Below are 23,762 nucleotides of genomic sequence, written 5' to 3'. Positions count from 1 at the left end.
TCACATTTTTCTACAGAAAACAGAGGTGTTTTTTTGCAAAGTGCTTTACTGTGGATTTTGGCCTCTAGTTCAGCCGGCACCCAGGGAAACCTACCAAACCTGTGCATTTTTGAAAACTAGAGACCTAGGGGAATCCAAGACGGGGTGACTTGTGGGGCTCTCACCAGGTTCTGTTACCCAGAATCCTTTGCAAAACCTCAAAATTTGGCTAAAAAACACTTTTTCCTCACATTTCGGTGACAGAGAGTTCTGGAATCTGAGAGGAGCCACAAATGTCCTCCCACCCAGCGTTCCCCCAAGTCTCCTGATAAAAATGGTACTTCACTTGCGTGGGTAGGCATTGTGCACGCGATAGGAAATGCTCCAAATTACAACGAGGACACATCACATTTTTCTACAGAAAACAGAGGTGTTTTTTGCAAAGTGCCTACCTGTGGATTTTGGTCTCTAGCTCAGACGGCACCTAGGGAAACCTACCAAACCTATGGATGTTTGAAAACTAGAGACCTAGGGGAATCCAAGACGGGGTGACTTGTGGGGCTCTCACCAGGTTCTGTTACCCAGAATCCTTTGCAAACCTCAAAATTTGGCTAAAAAACACTTCTTCCTCACATTTCAGTGACAGAGAGTTCTGGAATCTGAGAGGAGCCACAAATTTCCTTCCACCCAGCGTTCCCCCAAGTCTCTCGATACAAATGGTACTGCACTTGTGTGGGTAGGCATAGTGCCCGAGACAGGAAATGCTCCAAAACACAACGTGGACACATCACATTTTTCTACAGAAAACAGAGGTATTTTTTGCAAAGTGCCTACCTGTGGATTATGGCCTCTAGTTCAGCCGGAACCTAGGGAAACCTACCAAACCTGTGCATTTTTGAAAACTAGAGACCTAGGGGAATCCAAGACAGGGTGACTTGTGGGGCTCTCACCAGATTCTGTTACCCAGAATCCTTTGCAAACCTAAAAATTTGGCAAAAAAAACACTTTTTCCTCACATTTCGGTGACAGAGAGTTCTGGAATCTGAGAGGAGCCACACATTTCCTTCCACCCAGCGTTCCCCCAAGTCTCCCGATAAAAATGATACTTCACTTGTGTGGGTAGGCATAGTGCCTGCGATAGGAAATGCTCCAAAACACAACCTGGACACATCACATTTTTCTGCAGAAAACAGAGGTGTTTTTTGCAAAGTGCCTACCTGTGGATTTTGGACTCTAGCTCAGCCGGCACCTAGGGAAACCTACCAAACCTGTGCATTTTTAAAACTAGAGACCTAGGGGAATCCATGACAGGGTGACCTGTGGGGCTCTCACCAGGTTCTGCTACCCAGAATCCTTTGCAAACCTCAAAATTTTGCTAAAAGACACCTTTTCCTCACATTTCAGTGACAGAGAGTTCTGGAATCTGAGAGGAGCCACAAATTTCCTTCCACCCAGCGTTCCCCAAGTCTCCCGATCCAAATGGTACCTCACATGTGTGGGTAGGCATAGTGCCCGTGACAGGAAATGCTCCAAAACACAACGTGGACACATCACATTTTTCTACATAAAACAGAGGTGTTTTTTGCAAAGTGCCTACCTGTGGATTATGGCCTCTAGTTCAGCCGGCACCTAGGGAAACCTACCAAACCTGTGCATTTTTTTAAACTAGAGACCAAGGGGAATCCAAGACGGGGTGACCTGTGGGGCTCTCACCAGGTTCTATTACCCAGAATCCTTTGCAAACCTCACAATTTGGCTAAAAAACACGTTTTCCTCACATTTCAGTGACAGAGAGTTCTGGAATCTGAGAGGAGCCACAAATTTCCTTCAACCCAGCGTTCCCCAAGTCTCCCGATACAAATGGTACCTCACTTGTGTGGGTAGGCATAGTGCCCGCGACAGGAAATGCTCCAAAACACAACGTGGACACATCACATTTTTCTACAGAAAACAGAGGTGCTTTTTGCAAAGTGCCTACCTGTGGATTATGGCCTCTAGTTCAGCCGGCACCTAGGGAAACCTACCAAACCTGTGCATTTTTTAAAACTAGAGACCTAGGGGAATCCATGACAGGGTGACCTGTGGGGCTCTCACCAGGTTCTGCTACCCAGAATCCTTTGCAAACCTCAAAATTGTGCTAAAAAACACTTTTTCCTCACATTTCAGTGACAGAGAGTTCTGGAATCTGAGAGGAGCTACAAATTTCCTTCCACCCAGCGTTCCACCAAGTCTCCCGATCCAAATGGTACCTCACTTGTGTGGGTAGGCATAGTGCCCGTGACAGGAAATGCTCCAAAACACAATATGGACACATCACATTTTTCTACAGAAAACAGAGGTGTTTTTTTGCAAAGTGCTTTACTGTGGCTTTTGGCCTCTAGTTCAGCCGGCACCTAGGGAAACCTACCAAACCTGCCCATTTTTGAAAACTAGAGACCTAGGGGAATCCAAGACGGGGTGACTTGTGGGGCTCTCACCAGGTTCTGTTACCCAGAATCCTTTGCACACCTCAAAATTTGGCTAAAAAACACTTTTTCCTCACATTTAGGTGACAGAGAGTTGTGGAATCTGAAAGGAGCCAGAAATGTCCTTCCTCCCAGCTTTCGCCCAAGTCTCCCGATAAAAATGATACTTCACTTGTGTGGGTAGGCATAGTGCCAGCGATAGGAAATGATACAAAACACAACCTGGACACATCACATTTTTCTACAGAAAACAGAGGTGTTTTTTGCAAAGTGCCTACCTGTGGATTTTGGACTCTAGCTCAGCCGGCACCTAGGGAAACCTACCAAACCTGTGCATTTTTTAAAACTAGAGACCTAGGGGAATCCGAGACGGGGTGACCTGTGGGGCTCTCACCATGTTCTGTTACCCAGAATCCTTTGCAAACCTCAAAATTTGGCTAAAAAACACTTTTTCCTCACATTTCAGTGACAGAGAGTTCTGGAATCTGAGAGGAGCCACAAATTTCCTTCCACCCAGCGTTCCCCCAAGTTTCCCGATACAAATGGTACCGCACTTTTGTGGGTAGGCATAGTGCCCGAGACAGGAAATGCTCCAAAACACAACGTGGACACATCACATTTTTCTACAGAAAACAGAGGTATTTTTTGCAAAGTGCCTACCTGTGGATTATGGCCTCTAGTTCAGCCGGCACCTAGGGAAACCTACCAAACCTGTGCATTTTTGAAAACTAGAGACCTAGGGGAATCCAAGACAGGGTGACTTGTGGGGCTCTCACCAGATTCTGTTACCCAGAATCCTTTGCAAACCTCGAAATTTGGCTAAAAAAACACTTTTTCCTCACATTTCGGTGACAGAGAGTTCTGGAATCTGAGAGGAGCCACAAATGTCCTTCCACCCAGCGTTCCCCCAAGTCTCCCGATAAAAATGATACTTCACTTGTGTAGGTAGGCATAGTGCCCGCAATAGGAAATGCTCCAAAACACAACGTGGACACATCACATTTTTCTACAGAAAACAGAGGTGTTTTTTGCAAAGTGCCTAACTGTGGATTTTGGACTCTAGCTCAGCCGGCACCTAGGGAAACCTACCAAACCTGTGCATTTTTTAAAACTAGAGACCTAGGGGAATCCATGACAGGGTGACCTGTGGGGCTCTCACCAGGTTCTGCTACCCAGAATCCTTTGCAAACCTCAAAATTTTGCTAAAAAACACTTTTTCCTCACATTTCAGTGACAGAGAGTTCTGGAATCTGAGAGGAGCCACAAATTTCCTTCCACCCAGCGTTCCCCAAGTCTCCCGATACAAATGGTACCTCACTTGTGTGGGTAGGCATAGTGCCCGCGACAGGAAATGCTCCAAAACACAACGTGGACACATCACATTTTTCTACAGAAAACAGAGGTGCTTTTTGCAAAGTGTCTACCTGTGGATTATGGCCTCTAGTTCAGCCGGCACCTAGGGAAACCTACCAAACCTGTGCATTTTTTAAAACTAGAGACCTAGGGGAATCCATGACAGGGTGACCTGTGGGGCTCTCACCAGGTTCTGCTACCCAGAATCCTTTGCAAACCTCAAAATTGTGCTAAAAAACACTTTTTCCTCACATTTCAGTGACAGAGAGTTCTGGAATCTGAGAGGAGCTACAAATTTCCTTCCACCCAGCGTTCCACCAAGTCTCCCGATCCAAATGGTACCTCACTTGTGTGGGTAGGCATAGTGCCCGTGACAGGAAATGCTCCAAAACACAATATGGACACATCACATTTTTCTACAGAAAACAGAGGTGTTTTTTTGCAAAGTGCTTTACTGTGGCTTTTGGCCTCTAGTTCAGCCGGCACCTAGGGAAACCTACCAAACCTGCCCATTTTTTAAAACTAGAGACCTAGGGGAATCCAAGACGGGGTGACTTGTGGGGCTCTCACCAGGTTCTGTTACCCAGAATCCTTTGCACACCTCAAAATTTGGCTAAAAAAACACTTTTTCCTCACATTTAGGTGACAGAGAGTTGTGGAATCTGAAAGGAGCCAGAAATGTCCTTCCTCCCAGCGTTCGCCCAAGTCTCCCGATAAAAATGATACTTCACTTGTGTGGGTAGGCATAGTGCCAGCGATAGGAAATGATCCAAAACACAACCTGGACACATCACATTTTTCTACAGAAAACAGAGGTGTTTTTTGCAAAGTGCCTACCTGTGGATTTTGGACTCTAGCTCAGCCGGCACCTAGGGAAACCTACCAAACCTGTGCATTTTTTAAAACTAGAGACCTAGGGGAATCCAAGACGGGGTGACCTGTCGGGCTCTCACCATGTTCTGTTACCCAGAATCCTTTGCAAACCTCAAAATTTGGCTAAAAAACACTTTTTCCTCACATTTCAGTGACAGAGAGTTCTGGAATCTGAGAGGAGCCACAAATTTCCTTCCACCCAGCGTTCCCCCAAGTTTCCCGATACAAATGGTACCGCACTTGTGTGGGTAGGCATAGTGCCCGAGACAGGAAATACTCCAAAACACAACGTGGACACATCACATTTTTCTACAGAAAACAGAGGTATTTTTTGCAAAGTGCCTACCTGTGGATTATGGCCTCTAGTTCAGCCGGCACCTAGGGAAACCTACCAAACCTGTGCATTTTTGAAAACTAGAGACCTAGGGGAATCCAAGACAGGGTGACTTGTGGGGCTCTCACCAGATTCTGTTACCCAGAATCCTTTGCAAACCTCGAAATTTGGCTAAAAAAACACTTTTTCCTCACATTTCGGTGACAGAGAGTTCTGGAATCTGAGAGGAGCCACAAATGTCCTTCCACCCAGCGTTCCCCCAAGTCTCCCGATAAAAATGATACTTCACTTGTGCAGGTAGGCATAGTGCCCGCAATAGGAAATACTCCAAAACACAACGTGGACACATCACATTTTTCTACCGAAAACAGAGGTATTTTTTGCAAAGTGCCTAACTGTGGATTTTGGACTCTAGCTCAGCCGGCACCTAGGGAAACCTACCAAACCTGTGCATTTTTTAAAACTAGAGACCTAGGGGAATCCATGACAGGGTGACCTGTGGGGCTCTCACCAGGTTCTGCTACCCAGAATCCTTTGCAAACCTCAAAATTTTGCTAAAAAACACTTTTTCCTCACATTTCAGTGACAGAGAGTTCTGGAATCTGAGAGGAGCCACAAATTTCCTTCCACCCAGCGTTCCCAAAGTCTCCCGATACAAATGGTACCTCACTTGTGTGGGTAGGCATAGTGCCCGCGACAGGAAATGCTCCAAAACGCAACGTGGACACATCACATTTTTCTACAGAAAACAGAGGTGCTTTTTGCAAAGTGCCTACCTGTGGATTATGGCCTCTAGTTCAGCCGGCACCTAGGGAAACCTACCAAACCTGTGCATTTTTTAAAACTAGAGACCTAGGGGAATCCAAGACAGGGTGGCTTGTGGGGCTCTCACCAGATTCTGTTACCCAGAATCCTTTGCAAACCTCAAAATTTGGCTAAAAAAACACTTTTTCCTCACATTTCGGTGACAGAGAGTTCTGGAATCTGAGAGGAGGCACAAATGTCCTTCCACCCAGCGTTCCCCCAAGTCTCCCGATAAAAATGATACTTCACTTGTGTAGCTAGGCATAGTGCCCACGATAGGAAATGCTCCAAAACACAACGTGGACACATCACATTTTTCTACAGAAAACAGAGGTGTTTTTTGCAAAGTGCCTACCTGTGGATTTTGGACTCTAGCTCAGCCGGCACCTAGGGAAACCTACCAAACCTGTGCATTTTTTAAAACTAGAGACCTAGGGGAATCCATGACAGAGTGACCTGTGGGGCTCTCACCAGGTTCTGCTACCCAGAATCCTTTGCAAACCTCAAAATTTTGCAAAAAAACACTTTTTCCTCACATTTCAGTGACAGAGAGTTCTGGAATCTGAGAGGAGCTACAAATTTCCTTCCACCCAGCGTTCCCCCAAGTCTCCCGATCCAAATGGTACCTCACTTGTGTGGGTAGGCATAGTGCCCGTGACAGGAAATGCTCCAAAACACAATGTGGACACATCACATTTTTCTACAGAAAACAGAGGTGTTTTTTTGCAAAGTGCTTTACTGTGGCTTTTGGCCTCTAGTTCAGCCGGCACCTAGGGAAACCTACAAAACCTGTGCATTTTTTAAAACTAGAGACCTAGGGGAATCCAAGACGGGGTGACTTGTGGGGCTCTCACCAGGTTCTGTTACCCAGAATCCTTTGCACACCTCAAAATTTGGCTAAAAAAACACTTTTTCCTCACATTTCGGTGACACAGAGTTCTGGAATCTGAGAGGAGCCACAAATGTCCTCCCACCCAGCGTTCCACCAAGTCTCCTGATAAAAATGGTACTTCACTTGCGTGGGTAGGCATTGTGCCCGCGATAGGAAATGCTCCAAAACACAACGTGGACACATCACATTTTTCAACAGAAAACAGAGGTGTTTTTTGCAAAGTGCCTACCTGTGGATTTTGGTCTCTAGCTCAGCCGGCACCTAGGGAAACCTACCAAACCTGTGCATTTTTGAAAACTAGAGACCTAGGGGAATCCAAGACGGGGTGACCTGTGGGGCTCTCACCAGGTTCTGTTACCCAGAATCCTTTGCAAACCTCAAAATTTGGCTAAAAAACACTTCTTCCTCACATTTCAGTGACAGAGAGTTCTGGAATCTGAGAGGAGCCACAAATTTCCTTCCACCCAGCGTTCCCCCAAGTCTCCCGATACAAATGGTACCGCACTTGTGTGGGTAGGCATAGTGCCCGCGATGGGAAATGCTCCAAAACATAACATGGACACATCACATTTTTCTGCAGAAAACAGAGGTGTTTTTTGCAAAGCGCCTACCTGTGGATTATGGCCTCTAGTTCAGCCGGCACATAGGGAAACCTACCAAACCTGTGCATTTTTGAAAACTAGAGACCTAGGGGAATCCAGGACGGGATGACTTGTGGGCTCTCCCCAGGTTCTGTTACCCAGAATCCTTTGCAAACCTCAAAATGTGGCTAAAAAATCACCTTTTCCTCACATTTCGGTGACAGAGCGTTCTAGAATCTGGGAGGAGCCACAAATTTCCTTCCACCCAGCGTTCCCCCAAGTCTCCCGATAAAAATGGCACCTCACTTGTGTGGGTAGGCATAGTGCCCGTGACAGGAAATGCTCCAAAACACAACGTGGACACATCACATTTTTCTACAAAAAACAGAGTTGTTTTTTTGCAAAGTGCCTACCTGTGGATTTTGGACTCTAGCTCAGCCGGCACCTAGGGAAACCTACCAAACCTGTGCATTTTTTTAAACTAGAGACCTAGGGGAATCCAAGACGGGGTGACCTGTGGGGCTCTCACCGGGTTCTGTTACCCAGAATCCTTTGCAAACCTCAAAATTTGGCTAAAAACACTTTTTCCTCACATTTCAGTGACAGAGAGTTCTGGAATCTGAGAGGAGCCACAAATTTCCTTCCACTCAGCGTTCCCCCAAGTCTCCCGATACAAATGGTACCTCACTTGTGTGGGTAGGCATAGTGCCCGTGACAGGAAATGCTCCAAAACACAACGTGGACACATCACATTTTTCTACAGAAAACAGAGGTGTTTTTTGCAAAGTGCCTACCTGTGGATTATGGCCTCAGCCGGCACCTAGGGAAACCTACCAAACCTGTGCATTTTTTAAAACTAGAGACCTAGGGGAATCCAAGACAGGGTGACTTGTGGGGCTCTCATCAGATTCTGTTACCCAGAATCCTTTGCAAACCTCAAAATTTGGCTAAAGAAACACTTTTTCCTCACATATCAGTGACAGAGAGTTCTGATATCTGAGAGGAGCCACAAATTTCCTTCCACCCAGCGTTCCCCCAAGTCTCCTGATCCAAATGGTACCTCACATGTGTGGGTAGGCATAGTGCCCGTGACAGGAAATGCTCCAAAACACAACGTGGACACATCACATTTTTCTACAGAAAACAGAGTTGTTTTTTTGCAAAGTGCCTATCTGTGGATTATGGCCTCTAGTTCAGCCGGCACCTAGGGAAACCTACCAAACCTGTGCATTATTGAAAACTAGAGACCTAGGGGAATCCAGGACGGGATGACTTGTGGGGCTGTCCCCAGGTTCTGTTACCCAGAATCCTTTGCAAACCTCAAAATTTGCCTAAAACATCACCTTTTCCTCACATTTCGTTGACAGAGCGTTCTAGAATCTGGGAGGAACCAAAAATTTACTTCCACCCAGCATTTCCCCAAGTCTCCTGATAAAAATGGTACCTCACTTGTATGGGTAGGCATACTGCCCGCGACAGGAAATGCACCAAAACACAACGTGGACACATCACATTTTTTTACAGAAAACAGAGGTGTTTTTTGCAAAGTGCCTACCTGTGGATTATGGCCTCTAGTTCAGGGCGGCACCTAGGGAAACCTACCAAACCTATGCATTTTTTAAAACAAGAGACATAGGGGAATCCAAGACGGGGTGACTTGTGGGGCTCTCACCAGGTTCTGTTACCCAGAATCCTTTGCACACCTCAAAATTTGGCTAAAAAACACTTTTTCCTCACATTTCAGTGACAGGGACTTCTGGAATCTGAGAGGAGCCACAAATGTCCTCCCACCCAGCGTTCCCCCAAGTCTCCTGATAAAAAAGGTACTTCACTTGTGTGGGTAGGCATTGTGCCCGCGATAGGAAATGCTCCAAAACACAACGTGGACACATCACATTTTTCTACAGAAAACAGAGGTGTTTTTTGCAAACTGCCTACCTGTGGATTTTGGACTCTAGCTCAGCCGTCACTTTGGGAAACCGACCAAACCTGTGCATTTTTTAAAACTAGCGACCTAGGGGAATCCAAGACGGTGTGTGGGTAGGCATAGTGCCCGTGACAGGAAATGCTCCAAAACACAACGTGGACACATCACATTTTTCTACAGAAAACAGAGTTGTTTTTTTGCAAAGTGCCTACCTGTGGATTATGGCCTCTAGTTCAGCCGGCACCTAGGGAAACCTACCAAACCTGTGCATTATTGAAAACTAGAGACCTAGGGGAATCCAGAACGGGATGGCTTGTGGGGCTCTCCCCAGGTTCTGTTACCCAGAATCCTTTGCAAACCTCAAAATTTGCCTAAAAAATCACCTTTTCCTCACATTTCGGTGACAGAGCGTTCTAGAATCTGGGAGGAGCCACAAATTTACTTCCACCCAGCATTCCCCCAAGTCTCCCGATAAAAATGGTACCTCACTTGTATGGTTAGGCATACTGCCCGCGACAGGAAATGCACCAAAACACAACGTGGACACATCACATTTTTCTACAGAAAACAGAGGTGTTTTTTGCAAAGTGCCTACCTGTGGATTATGGCCTCTAGTTCAGCCGGCACATAGGGAAACCTACCAAACCTTTGCATTTTTTAAAACTAGAGACCTAGGGGAATCCAAGACGGGGTGACTTGTGGGGCTCTCACCAGGTTCTGTTACCCAGAATCCTTTGCAAAACCTCAAAATTTGGCTAAAAAACACTTTTTCCTCACATTTCGGTGACAGAGAGTTCTGGAATCTGAGAGGAGCAACAAATGCCCTTCCCCCCAGCGTTCCCCTAAGTCTCCCGATAAAAATGATACTTCACTTGTGTGGATAGGCATAGTGCCTACGATAGGAAATGCTCCAAAACACAACGTGGACACATCACATTTTTTTACAGAAAACAGAGTTGTTTTTTTGCAAAGTGCCTACCTGTGGATTATGGCCTCTAGTTCAGCCGGCACCTAGGGAAACCTACCAAACCTGTGCATTATTGAAAACTAGAGACCTAGGGGAGTCCAGGACGGGATGACTTGTGGGGCTCTACCCAGGTTCTGTTACCCAGAATCCTTTGCAAACCTCAAAATTTGGCTAAAAAATCACCTTTTCCTCACATTTCAGTGACAGAGCGTTCTAGAATCAGGGTGGAGCCACAAATTTCCTTCCACCCAGCGTTCTCCCAAGTCTCCCCATAAAAATGGTACCTCACTTGTATGGGTAGGCATACTGCCCGCAACAGGAAATGCACCAAAACAAAACGTGGACATATCACATTTTTCTACAGAAAACAGAGGTGTTTTTTGCAAAGTGCCTACCTGTGGATTATGGCCTCTAGTTCAGCCGGCACCTAGGGAAACCTACCAAACCTGTGGATGTTTGAAAACTAGAGACCTAGGGGAATCCAAGACGGGGTGACTTGTGGGGCTCTCACCAGGTTCTGTTACCCAGAATCCTTTGCAAACCTCAAAATTTGGCTAAAAAAAACACTTTTTCCTCACACTTCGGTGACAGAGAGTTCTGGAATCTGAGAGGAGCCACAAATGTCCTTCCACCCAGCGTTCCCCTAAGTCTCCCGATAAAAATGATACTTCACTTGTGTGGGTAGGCATAGTGCCTGCGATAGTAAATGCTCCAAAAGACAACGAGGACACATCACATTTTTCTACAGAAAACAGAGGTGTTTTTTTGCAAAGTGCCTACCTGTGGATTATGGCCTCTAGTTCAGCCGGCACCTTGGGAAACCTACCAAACCTGTGCATTGTTGAAAACTAGAGACCTAGGGGAATCCAAGACGGGTGATTTGTGGGCCTCTCACCAGGTTCTGTTACCCAGAATCCTTTGCACACCTCAAAATGTGGCTAAAAAAACACTTTTTCCTCACATTTCAGTGACAGGGAGTTCTGGAATCTGAGAGGAGCCACAAATGTCCTCCCACCCAGCGTTCCCCCAAGTCTCCTGATAAAAATGGTACTTCACTTGTGTGGGTAGGCATTGTGCCTGCGATAGGAAATGCTCCAAAACACAACGTGGACACATCACATTTTTCTACAGAAAACAGAGGTGTTTTTTTGCAAAGTGCTTTACTGTGGATTTTGGCCTCTAGTTCAGCCGGCACCTAGGGAAACCTACCAAACCTGTGCATTTTTTAAAACTAGAGACCTAGGGGAATCCAAGACGGGGTGACCTGTGGGGCTCTCACCAGGTTCTGTTACCCAGAATCCTTTGCAAACCTCAAAATCTGGCTAAAAAACACTTTTTCCTCACATTTCGGTGACAGAGAGTTCTGGAATCTGAGAGGAGCCACAAATTTCCTTCCACCCAGCGTTCCCCCAAGTCTCCCGATACAAATGGTACCTCACTTGTGTGGGTAGGCATAGTGCCCGCGACAGGAAATGCTGCAAAACACAACGTGGACACATCACATTTTTCTACAGAAAACAGAGGTGTTTTTTCCAAAGTGCCTTCCTGTGGATTATGGCCTCTAGTTCAGCCGGCACCTAGTGAAACCTACCAAACCTGTGCATTTTTGAAAACTAGAGACCTAGGGGAATCCAAGACAGGGTGACTTGTGGGGCTCTCACCAGATTCTGTTACCCAGAATCCTTTGCAAACCTCAAAATTTGGCTAAAAAAACACTTTTTCCTCACATTTCGGTGACAGAGAGTTCTGGAATATGAGAGGAGCCACAAATGTCCTTCCAACCAGCGTTCCCCCAAGTCTCCCAATAAAAATGATAGTTCACTTGTGTGGGTAGGCATAGTGCCCGCGATAGGAAATGCTCCAAAACACAACGTGGACACATCACATTTTTCTACAGAAAACAGAGGTTTTTTTTGCAAAGTGCCTACCTGTGGATTTTGGACTCTATCTCAGCCGGCACCTAGGGAAACCTACCAAACCTGTGCATTTTTTAAAACTAGAGACGTAGGGGAATCCATGACAGGGTGACCTGTGGGGCTCTCACCAGGTTCTGTTGCCCAGAATCCTTTAAAACTTCAAAATTTTGCTAAAAAACACTTTTTCCTCACATTTCAGTGACAGAGAGTTCTGGAATCTGAGAGGAGCCACAAATTTCCTTCCACCCAACATTCCCCCAAGTCTCCCGATCCAAATGGTACCTCACTTTTGTGGGTAGGCATAGTGCCCGTGACAGGAAATGCTCCAAAACACAACGTGGACACATCTCATTTTTCTACAGAAAACAGAGTTGTTTTTTTGCAAAGTGCCTACCTGTGGATTATGGCCTCTAGTTCAGCGGGCACCTAGGGAAACCTACCAAACCTGTGCATTATTGAAAACTAGAGACCTAGAGGAATCCAGGACGGGATGACTTGTGGGGCTCTCCCCAGGTTCTGTTACCCAGAATCCTTTGCAAACCTCAAAATTTGGCTAAAAAATCACTTTTTCCTCACATTTCAGTGACAGGGAGTTCTGGAATCTGAGAGGAGCCACAAATGTCCTCCCACCCAGCGTTCCCCCATGTCTCCTGATAAAAATGGTACTTCACTTGTGTGGGTAGGAATTGTGCCCGCGATAGGAAATGCTGCAAAACACAACGTGGACACATCACATTTTTCTACAGAAAACAGATGTGTTTTTTCCAAAGTGCCTTCCTGTGGATTATGGTCTCTAGTTCAGCCGGCACCTAGGGAAACCTACCAAACCTGTGCATTTTTGAAAACTAGAGACCTAGGGGAATCCAAGACAGGGTGACTTGTGGGGCTCTCACCAGATTCTGTTACCCAGAATCCTTTGCAAATCTCAAAATTTGGCTAAAAAAACACTTTTTCCTCACATTTCGGTGACAGAGAGTTCTGGAATCTGAGAGGAGCCACAAATGTCCTTCCACCCAGCGTTCCCCCAAGTCTCCCGATAAAAATGATACTTCACTTGTGTGGGTAGGCATAGTGCCCGCGATAGGAAGTGCTCCAAAACACAACGTGGACACATCACATTTTTCTCCAGAAAACAGAGGTGTTTTTTGCAAAGTGCCTACCTGTGGATTTTGGACTCTAGCTCAGCCGGCACCTAGGGAAACCTACCAAACCAGTGCATTTTTTAAAACTAGAGACCTAGGGGAATCCATGACAGGGTGACCTGTGGGGCTCTCACCAGGTTCTGTTACCCAGAATCCTTTGCAAACCTCAAAATTTAGCTAAAAAACACTTTTTCCTCACATTTCAGTGACAGAGAGTTCTGGAATCTGAGAGGAGCCACAAATGTCCTTCCACCCAGCGTTCCCTCAAGTCTCCCGATCCAAATGGTACCTCACTTGTGTGGGTAGGCATAGTGCCCGTGACAGGAAATGCTCCAAAACACAACGTGGACACATCAAATTTTTCTACAGAAAACAGAGTTGTTTTTTTGCAAAGTGCCTACTTGTGGATTATGGCCTCTAGTTCAGCGGGCACCTAGGGAAACCTACCAAACCTGTGCATTTTTTAAAACTAGAGACCTAGGGGAATCCAAGACGGGGTGACTTGTGGGGCTCTCACCAGGTTCTGTTACCCAGAATCCTTTGCACACCTCAAAATTTGGCTAAAAAAACACTTTTTCCTCACATTTCGGTGACAGGGAGTTCTGGAATCTGAGAGGAGCCACAAATGTCCTTCCACCCAGCGTTCCCCCAAGTCTCCTGATAAAAATGGTACTTCACTTGTGTGGGTAGGCATTGTGCCCGCGATAGGAAATGCTCCAAAACACAACGTGAACACATCACATTTTTCTACAGAAAACAGAGGTGTTTTTGCAAAGTGCCTACCTGTGGATTTTGGACTCTAGCTCAGCCGGCACCTAGGGAAACCTACCAAACCTGTGCATTTTTTAAACTAGAGACCTAGGGGAATCCAAGACGGGGTGTGGGTAGGCATAGTGCCCGTGACAGGAAATGCTCCAAAACACAACGTGGACACATCAAATTTTTATACAGAAAACAGAGTTGTTTTTTTGCAAAGTGCCTACCGGTGGATTATGGCCTCTAGTTCAGCCGGCACCTAGGGAAACCTACCAAACCTGTGCATTATTGAAAACTAGAGACCTAGGGGAATCCAGGACGGGATGACTTGTGGCGCTCTCCCTAGGTTCTGCTACCCAGAATCCTTTGCAAACCTCAAAATTTGGCTAAAAAATAACCTTTTCCTCTCATTTCGGTGACAGAGCGTTCTAGAATCTGGGAGGAGCCACAAATTTACTTCCACCCAGCATTCCCCCAAGTCTCCCGATAAAAATGGTACCTCACTAGTATGGGTAGGCATACTGCCCGCGACAGGAAATGCACCAAAACACAACGTGGACACATCACATTTTTCTACAGAAAACAGAGGTGTTTTTTGCAAAGTGCCTACCTGTGGATTATGGCCTCTAGTTCAGCCGGCACCTAGGGAATCCTACCAAACCTGCGCATTGTTGAAAATTAGAGACCTAGGGGAATCCAAGGACGGGGTGATTTGTGGGGCTCTCACCAGGTTCTGTTACCCAGAATCCTTTGCACACCTCAAAATGTGGCTAAAAAAACACTTTTTCCTCACATTTCAGTGACAGGGAGTTCTGGAATCTGAGAGGAGCCACAAATGTCCTTCCACCCAGCGTTCCCCCAAGTCTCCCAATAAAAATGATACTTCACTTGTGTGGGTAGGTATAGTGCCCGCGATAGGAAATGCTCCAAAACACAACGTGGACACATCACATTTTTCTACAGAAAACAGAGTTGTTTTTTTGCAAAGTGCCTTCCTGTGGATTATGGCCTCTAGTTCAGCCGGCACCTAGGGAAACCTACCAAACCTGTGCATTTTTGAAAACTAGAGACCTAGGGGAATCCAAGACAGGGTGACTTGTGGGGCTCTCACCAGATTCTGTTTCACAGAATCCTTTGCAAACCTCAAAATATGGCTAAAAAAACACTTTTTCCTCACATTTCGGTGACAGAGAGTTCTGGAATCTGACAGGAGCCACAAATGTCCTTCCACCCAGCGTTCCCCCAAGTCTCCCAATAAAAATGATACTTCACTTGTGTGGGTAGGCATGGTGCCCGCGATAGGAAATGCTCCAAAACACAACGTGGACACATCACATTTTTCTACAGAAAACAGAGGTGTTTTTTGCAAAGTGCCTACCTGTGGATTTTGGACTCTAGCTCAGCCAGCACCTAGGGAAACCCACCAAACCTGTGCATTTTTTAAAACTAGAGACCTAGGGGAATCCATGACAGGGTGACCTGTGGGGCTCTCACCAGGTTCTGTTGCCCAGAATCCTTTAAAACCTCAAAATTTTGCTAAAAAACACTTTTTCCTCACATTTCAGTGACAGAGAGTTCTGGAATCTGAAAGGAGCCACAAATTTCCTTCCACCCAACATTCCCCCAAGTCTCCCGATCCAAATGGTACCTCACCTTTGTGGGTAGGCATAGTGCCCGTGACAGGAAATGCTCCAAAACACAACGTGGACACATCACATTTTTCTACAGAAAACAGAGTTGTTTTTTTGCAAAGTGCCTACCTGTGGATTATGGCCTCTAGTTCAGCGGGCACCTAGGGAAACCTACCAAACCTGGGCATTATTGAAAACTAGAGACCTAGAGGAATCCAGGACGGAATGACTTGTGGGGCTCTCCCCAGGTTCTGTTACCCAGAATCCTTTGCAATCCTCAAAATTTGGCTAAAAAATCACCTTTTCCTCACATTTCGGTGACAGAGCGCGCTAGAATCTGGGAGGAGCCACACATTTCCTTCCACCCAGTGTTCCCCCAAGTCTCCCGATAAAAATGGTACCTCACTTGTATGGATAGGCATACTGCCCGCAACAGGAAATGCACCAAAACACAACGTGGACACATCACTTTTTTCTACAGAAAACAGAGGTGTTTTTTTGCAAAGTGCCTACCTGTGGATTATGGCCTCTAGTTCAGCCGGCACCTAGGGAAACCTACCAGACCTGCGCATTTCTGAAAACTAGAGACATAGGGGAATCTAAGACGGGGTGATTTGTGGGGCTCTCACCAGATTCTGTTACCCAGAATCCTTTGCAAACCTCAAAATTTGGCTAAAAAAACACTTTTTCCTCACATTTCGGTGACAGAGAGTTCTGGAATCTGAGAGGAGCCACAAATGTCCTTCCACCCAGCGTTCCCCCAAGTCTCCCAATAAAAATGATACTTCACTTGTGTGGGTAGGCATAGTGCCCGTGACAGGAAATGCTCCAAAACACAACGTGGACACATCACATTTTTCTACAGAAAACAGAGTTGTTTTTTTGCAAAGTGCCTACCTGTGGATTATGGCCTCTAGTTCAGCCGGGCACCTAGGGAAACCTACCAAACCTGTGCATTATTGAAAACTAGAGACCTAAGGGAATCCAGGACGGGATGACTTGTGGGGCTCTCCCTAGGTTCTGTTACCCAGAATCCTTTGCAAACCTCAAAATTTGGCTAAAAAATCACCTTTTCCTCACATTTCAGTAACGGAGCGTTCTAGAATCTGGGAGGAGCCACAAATTTACTTCCACCCAGCGTTCCCCCAAGTCTCCCGATAAAAATGGTACCTCACTTGTATGGGTAGGCATACTGCACGCGACAGGAAATGCACCAAAACACAACGTGGACACATCACATTTTTCTACAGAAAACAGAGGTGTTTTTTGCAAAGTGCCTACCTGTGGATTATGGCCTCTAGTTCAGACGGCACCTAGGGAAACCTACCAAACCTGTGCATTTTTGAAAACTAGAGACCTAGGGGAATCCAAGACGGGGTGACTTGTGGGGCTCTCACCGGGTTCTGTTACCCAGAATCCTTTGCACACCTCAAAATTTGGCTAAAAAAACACTTTTTCCTCACATTTCGGTGACAGGGAGTTCTGGAATCTGAGAGGAGCCACAAATGTCCTTCCACCCAGCGTTCCCCAAAGTCTCCTGATAAAAATGGTACTTCACTTGTGTGGGTAGGCATTGTGCCCACAATAGGAAATGCTCCAAAACACAACGTGGACACATCACATTTTTCTACAGAAAACAGAGGTGTTTTTTGCAAAGTGCTTACCTGTGGATTTTGGACTCTAGCTCAGCCGGCACCTAGGGAAACCTACCAAACCTGTGCATTTTTTAAAACTAGAGACCTAGGGGAATCCAAGACGGGGTGTGGGTAGGCATAGTGCCCGTGACAGGAAATGCTCCAAAACACAACGTGGACACATCACATTTTTCTACAGAAAACAGAGTTGTTTTTTTGCAAAGTGCCTACGTGTGGATTATGGCCTCTAGATCAGCCGGCACCTAGGGAAACCTACCAAACCTCTGCATTATTGAAAACTAGAGACCTAGGGGAATCCAGGACGGGATGACTTGTGGGGCTCTCCCCAGGTTCTGTTACCCAGAATCCTTTGCAAACCTCAAAATTTGGCTAAAAAATCACCTTTTCCTCACATTTCGGTGACAGAGCATTCTAGAATCTGGGAGGAGCCACAAATTTCCTTCCACCCAGCGTTCCCCCAAGTCTCCCGATAATAATGGTACCTCACTTGTATGGGTAGGCATAGTGCCCGCGATAGGAAATGCTCCAAAACAAAACGTGAACACATCACATTTTTCTACAGAAAACAGAGGTGTTTTTTGCAAAGTGCCTACTTGTGGATTTTGGTCTCTAGCTCAGCCAGCACCTAGGGAAACCTACCAAACCTGTGCATTGTTGAAAACTAGAGACATAGGGGAATCCAGGACGGGGTGACTTGTGGTGCTCTCACCAGGTTCTGTTACCCAGAATCCTTTACAAACCTCAAAATTTGGCTAAAAAAACACTTTTTCCTCACATTTCGGTGACAGAAAGTTCTGGAATGTGAGAGGAGCCACGAAATTCCTTCCACCTAGCATTCCTCCAAGTCTCCCGATAAAAATGGTACCTCACTTGTATGGGTAGGCATAGTGCCCGCGACAGGAAATGTTCCAAAACACAACGAGGACACATCACATTTTTCTACAGAAAACAGAGGTGTTTTTTGCATAGTGCCTACCTGTGGATTATGACCTCTAGTTCAGCCGGGCACCTAGGGAAACCTACCAAACCTGTGCATTTTTGAAAACTAGAGACCTAGGGGAATCCAAGACAGGGTGACCTGTGGGGCTCTCACCAGGTTCTGTTACCCAGAATCCTTTGCAAAACCTCAAAATTTGGCTAAAAAACACTTTTTCCTCACATTTCGGTGACAGAGAGTTCTGGAATCTGAGAGGAGCCACAAATGTCCTTCCACCCAGCGTTCCCCCAAGTCTCCCGATAAAAAATGATACTTCACTTGTGTGGGTAGGCATAGTGCCCGTGATAGGAAATGCTCCAAAACACAACGTGGACACATCACATTTTTCTACAGAAAACAGAGGTGTTTTTTGCAAAGTGCCTACCTGTGGATTTTGGACTCTAGCTCAGCCCGCACCTAGGGAAACCTACCAAACCTGTGCATTTTTTAAAACTAGAGACCTAGGGGAATCCATGACAGGGTGACCTGTGGGGCTCTCACCAGGTTCTGTTGCCCAGAATCCTTTAAAACCTCAAAATTTTGCTAAAAAACACTTTTTCCTCACATTTCAGTGACAGAGAGTTCTGAAATCTGAGAGGACCCCACAAATTTCCTTCCACCCAACATTCCCCCAAGTCTCCCGATCCAAATGGTACCTCACTTTTGTGGGTAGGCATAGTGTCCGTGACAGGAAATGCTCCAAAACACAACGTGGACACATCACATTTTTCTACAGAAAACAGAGTTGTTTTTTTGCAAAGTGCCTACCTGTGGATTATGGCCTCTAGTTCAGCCGGCACCTAGGGAAACCTACCAAACCTGTGCATTATTGAAAACTAGAGACCTAAGGGAATCCAGGACGGGATGACTTGTGGGGCTCTCCATAGGTTCTGTTACCCAGAATCCTTTGCAAACCTCAAAATTTGGCTAAAAAATCACCTTTTCCTCACATTTCAGTGACGGAGCGTTCTAGAATCTGGGAGGAGCCACAAATTTACTTCAACCCAGCATTCCCCCAAGACTCCCGATAAAAATGGTACCTCACTTGTATGGGTAGGCATACTGCACGCGACAGGAAATGCACCAAAACACAACGTGGACACATCACATTTTTCTACAGAAAACAGAGGTGTTTTTTGCAAAGTGCCTACCTGTGGATTATGGCCTCTAGTTCAGACGCCACCTAGGGAAACCTACCAAACCTGTGCATTTTTGAAAACTAGAGACCTAGGGGAATCCAAGACGGGGTGACTTGTGGGGCTCTCACCGGGTTCTGTTACCCAGAATCCTTTGCACACCTCAAAATTTGGCTAAAAAAACACTTTTTCCTGACATTTCGGTGACAGGGAGTTCTGGAATCTGAGAGGAGCCACAAATGTCCTTCCACCCAGCGTTCCCCCAAGTCTCCTGATAAAAATGGTACTTCACTTGTGTGGGTAGGCATTGTGCCCACAATAGGAAATGCTCCAAAACACAACGTGGACACATCACATTTTTCTACAGAAAACAGAGGTGTTTTTTGCAAAGTGCCTACCTGTGGATTTTGGACTCTAGCTCAGCCGGCACCTAGGGAAACCTACCAAACCTGTGCATTTTTTAAAACTAGAGACCTAGGGGAATCCAAGACGGGGTGTGGGTAGGCATAGTGCCCGTGACAGGAAATGCTCCAAAACACAACGTGGACGCATCACATTTTTCTACAGAAAACAGAGTTGTTTTTTTTGTAGAGTGCCTACGTGTGGATTATGGCCTCTAGATCAGCCGGCACCTAGGGAAACCTACCAAACCTCTGCATTATTGAAAACTAGAGACCTAGGGGAATCCAGGACGGGATGACTTGTGGGGCTCTCCCCAGGTTCTGTTACCCAGAATCCTTTGCAAACCTCAAAAATTTGGCTAAAAAATCACCTTTTCCTCACATTTCGGTGACAGAGCATTCTAGAATCTGGGAGGAGCCACAAATTTCCTTCCACCCAGCGTTCCCCCAAGTCTCCCGATAATAATGGTACCTCACTTGTATGGGTAGGCATAGTGCCCGCGACAGGAAATGCTCCAAAACAAAACGTGAACACATCACATTTTTCTACAGAAAACAGAGGTGTTTTTTTGCAAAGTGCCTACTTGTGGATTTTGGCCTCTAGCTCAGCCAGCACCTAGGGAAACCTACCAAACCTGTGCATTGTTGAAAACTAGAGACATAGGGGAATCCAGGACGGGGTGACTTGTGGTGCTCTCACCAGGTTCTGTTACCTAGAATCCTTTACAAACCTCAAAATTTGGCTAAAAAAACACTTTTTCCTCACATTTCGGTGACAAAAAGTTCTGGAATGTGAGAGGAGCCACGAAATTCCTTCCACCTAGCATTCCTCCAAGTCTGCCGATAAAAATGGTACCTCACTTGTATGGGTAGGCATAGTGCCCGCGACAGGAAATGTTCCAAAACACAACGAGGACACATCACATTTTTCTACAGAAAACAGAGGTGTTTTTTGCAAAGTGCCTACCTGTGGATTATGGCCTCTAGTTCAGCCGGCACCTAGGGAAACCTACCAAACCTGTGCATTTTTGAAAACTAGAGACCTAGGGGAATCCAAGACAGGGTGACCTGTGGGGCTCTCACCAGGTTCTGTTACCCAGAATCCTTTGCAAAACCTCAAAATTTGGCTAAAAAACACTTTTTCCTCACATTTCGGTGACAGAGAGTTCTGGAATCTGAGAGGAGCCACAAATGTCCTTCCACCCAGCGTTCCCCCAAGTCTCCCGATAAAAAATGATACTTTACTTGTGTGGGTAGGCATAGTGCCCGCGATAGGAAATGCTCCAAAACACAACGTGGACACATCACATTTTTCTACAGAAAACAGAGGTGTTTTTTGCAAAGTGCCTACCTGTGGATTTTGGACTCTAGCTCAGCCCGCACCTAGGGAAACCTACCAAACCTGTGCATTTATTAAAACTAGAGACCTAGGGGAATCCATGACAGGGTGACCTGTGGGCTCTCACCAGGTTCTGTTGCCCAGAATCCTTTAAAACCTCAACATTTTGCTAAAAAACACTTTTTCCTCACATTTCAGTGACAGAGAGTTCTGAAATCTGAGAGTAGCCACAAATTTCCTTCCACCCAACATTCCCACAAGTCTCCCGATCCAAATGGTACCTCACTTTTGTGGGTAGGCATAGTGCCCGTGACAGGAAATGCTCCAAAACACAACGTGGACACATCACATTTTTCTACAGAAAACAGAGTTGTTTTTTGCAAAGTGCCTACCTGTGGATTATGGCCTCTAGTTCAGCGGGCACCTAGGGAAACCTACCAAACCTGTGCATTATTAAAAACTAGAGACCTAGGGGAATCCAGGACGGGATGACTTCTGGGGCTCTCCCCAGGTTCTGTTACCCAGAATCCTTTGCAAACCTCAAAATTTGGCTAAAAAATCACCTTTCCTCACATTTCGGTGACAGAGCGTTCTAGAATCTGGGAGGAGCCACAAATTTCCTTCCACCCAGTGTTCCCCCAAGTCTCCCGATAAAAATGGTACCTCACTTGTATGGGTAGGCATACTGCCCGCAACAGGAAATGCACCAAAACACAACGTGGACACATCACATTTTTCTACAGAAAACAGAGGTGTTTTTTGCAAAGTGCTTACCTGTGGAATATGGCCTCTAGTTCAGCCGGCACCTAGGGAAACCTACCAAACCTGTGTATTTTTGAAAACTAGAGACCTAGGGGAATCCAAGACGGGGTGACTTGTGGGGCTCTCACGAGGTTCTGTTACCCAGAATCCTTTGCAAACCTCAAAATTTGGCTAAAAAGAACACTTTTTCCTCACACTTCGGTGACAGAGAGTTCTGGAATCTGAGAGGAGCCACAAATGTCCTTCCACCCAGCGTTCCCCTAAGTCTCCCGATAAAAATGATACTTCACTTGTGTGGGTAGGCATAGTGCCCGCAGTGGTAAATGCTCCAAAACACAACGAGGACACATCACATTTTTCTATAGAAAACAGAGGGGTTTTTTCTCAAAGTGCTTATCTGTGGATTATGGCCTCTAGTTCAGCCGGCACCTAGGGAAAGCTACCAAACCTGCGCATTTTTGAAAACTAGAGACCTAGGGGAATCCAAGACGGGGTGTGGGTAGGCATAGTGCCCGTGACAGGAAATGCTCAAAAACACAACGTGGACACATCACATTTTTCTACAGAAAACAGAGTTGTTTTTTTTGCAAAGTGCCTACCTGTGGATTATGGCCTCTAGTTCAGCCGGCACCTAGGGAAACCTACCAAACCTGTGCATTATTGAAAACTAGAGACCTAGGGGAATCCAGGACGGGATGACTTGTGGGGCTCTCCCCAGGTTCTGTTACCCAGAAGACTTTGCAAACCTCAAAATTTGGCTAAACAAAACTCTTTTTCATCACACTTCAGTGACAGAGAGTTCTGGAATCTGAGAGGAGCCACAAATGTCCTTCCACCCAGCGTTCCCTAAGTCTCCCGATAAAAATGATACTTCACTTGTGTGGGTAGGCATAGTGCCCGCGATAGGAAATGCTCCAAAACACAACGTGGACACATCACATTTTTCTACAGAAAACAGAGTTGTTTTTTTACAAAGTGCCTACCTGTGGATTATGGCCTCTAGTTCAGCCGGCACCTAGGGAAACCTACCAAACCTGTGCATTATTAAAAACTAGAGACCTAGGGGAATCCAGGACGGGATGACTTCTGGGGCTCTCCCCAGGTTCTGTTACCCAGAATCCTTTGCAAACCTCAAAATTTGGCTAAAAAATCACCTTTCCTCACATTTCGGTGACAGAGCGTTCTAGAATCTGGGAGGAGCCACAAATTTCCTTCCACCCAGTGTTCCTCCAAGTCTCCCGATAAAAATGGTACCTCACTTGTATGGGTAGGCATACTGCCCGCAACAGGAAATGCACCAAAACACAACGTGGACACATCACATTTTTCTACAGAAAACAGAGGTGTTTTTTGCAAAGTGCTTACCTGTGGAATATGGCCTCTAGTTCAGCCGGCACCTAGGGAAACCTACCAAACCTGTGTATTTTTGAAAACTAGAGACCTAGGGGAATCCAAGACGGGGTGACTTGTGGGGCTCTCACGAGGTTCTGTTACCCAGAATCCTTTGCAAACCTCAAAATTTGGCTAAAAAGAACACTTTTTCCTCACACTTCGGTGACAGAGAGTTCTGGAATCTGAGAGGAGCCACAAATGTCCTTCCACCCAGCGTTCCCCTAAGTCTCCCGATAAAAATGATACTTCACTTGTGTGGGTAGGCATAGTGCCCGCAGTGGTAAATGCTCCAAAACACAACGAGGACACATCACATTTTTCTATAGAAAACAGAGGGGTTTTTTCTCAAAGTGCTTATCTGTGGATTATGGCCTCTAGTTCAGCCGGCACCTAGGGAAAGCTACCAAACCTGCGCATTTTTGAAAACTAGAGACCTAGGGGAATCCAAGACGGGGTGTGGGTAGGCATAGTGCCCGTGACA

The sequence above is a fragment of the Pleurodeles waltl genome, chromosome 2_2, assembly GCF_031143425.1.
Source record: "Pleurodeles waltl isolate 20211129_DDA chromosome 2_2, aPleWal1.hap1.20221129, whole genome shotgun sequence".
Taxonomy (NCBI): Eukaryota; Metazoa; Chordata; class Amphibia; order Caudata; family Salamandridae; genus Pleurodeles; species Pleurodeles waltl.
Note: the sequence above shows the minus strand (reverse complement) of the source record.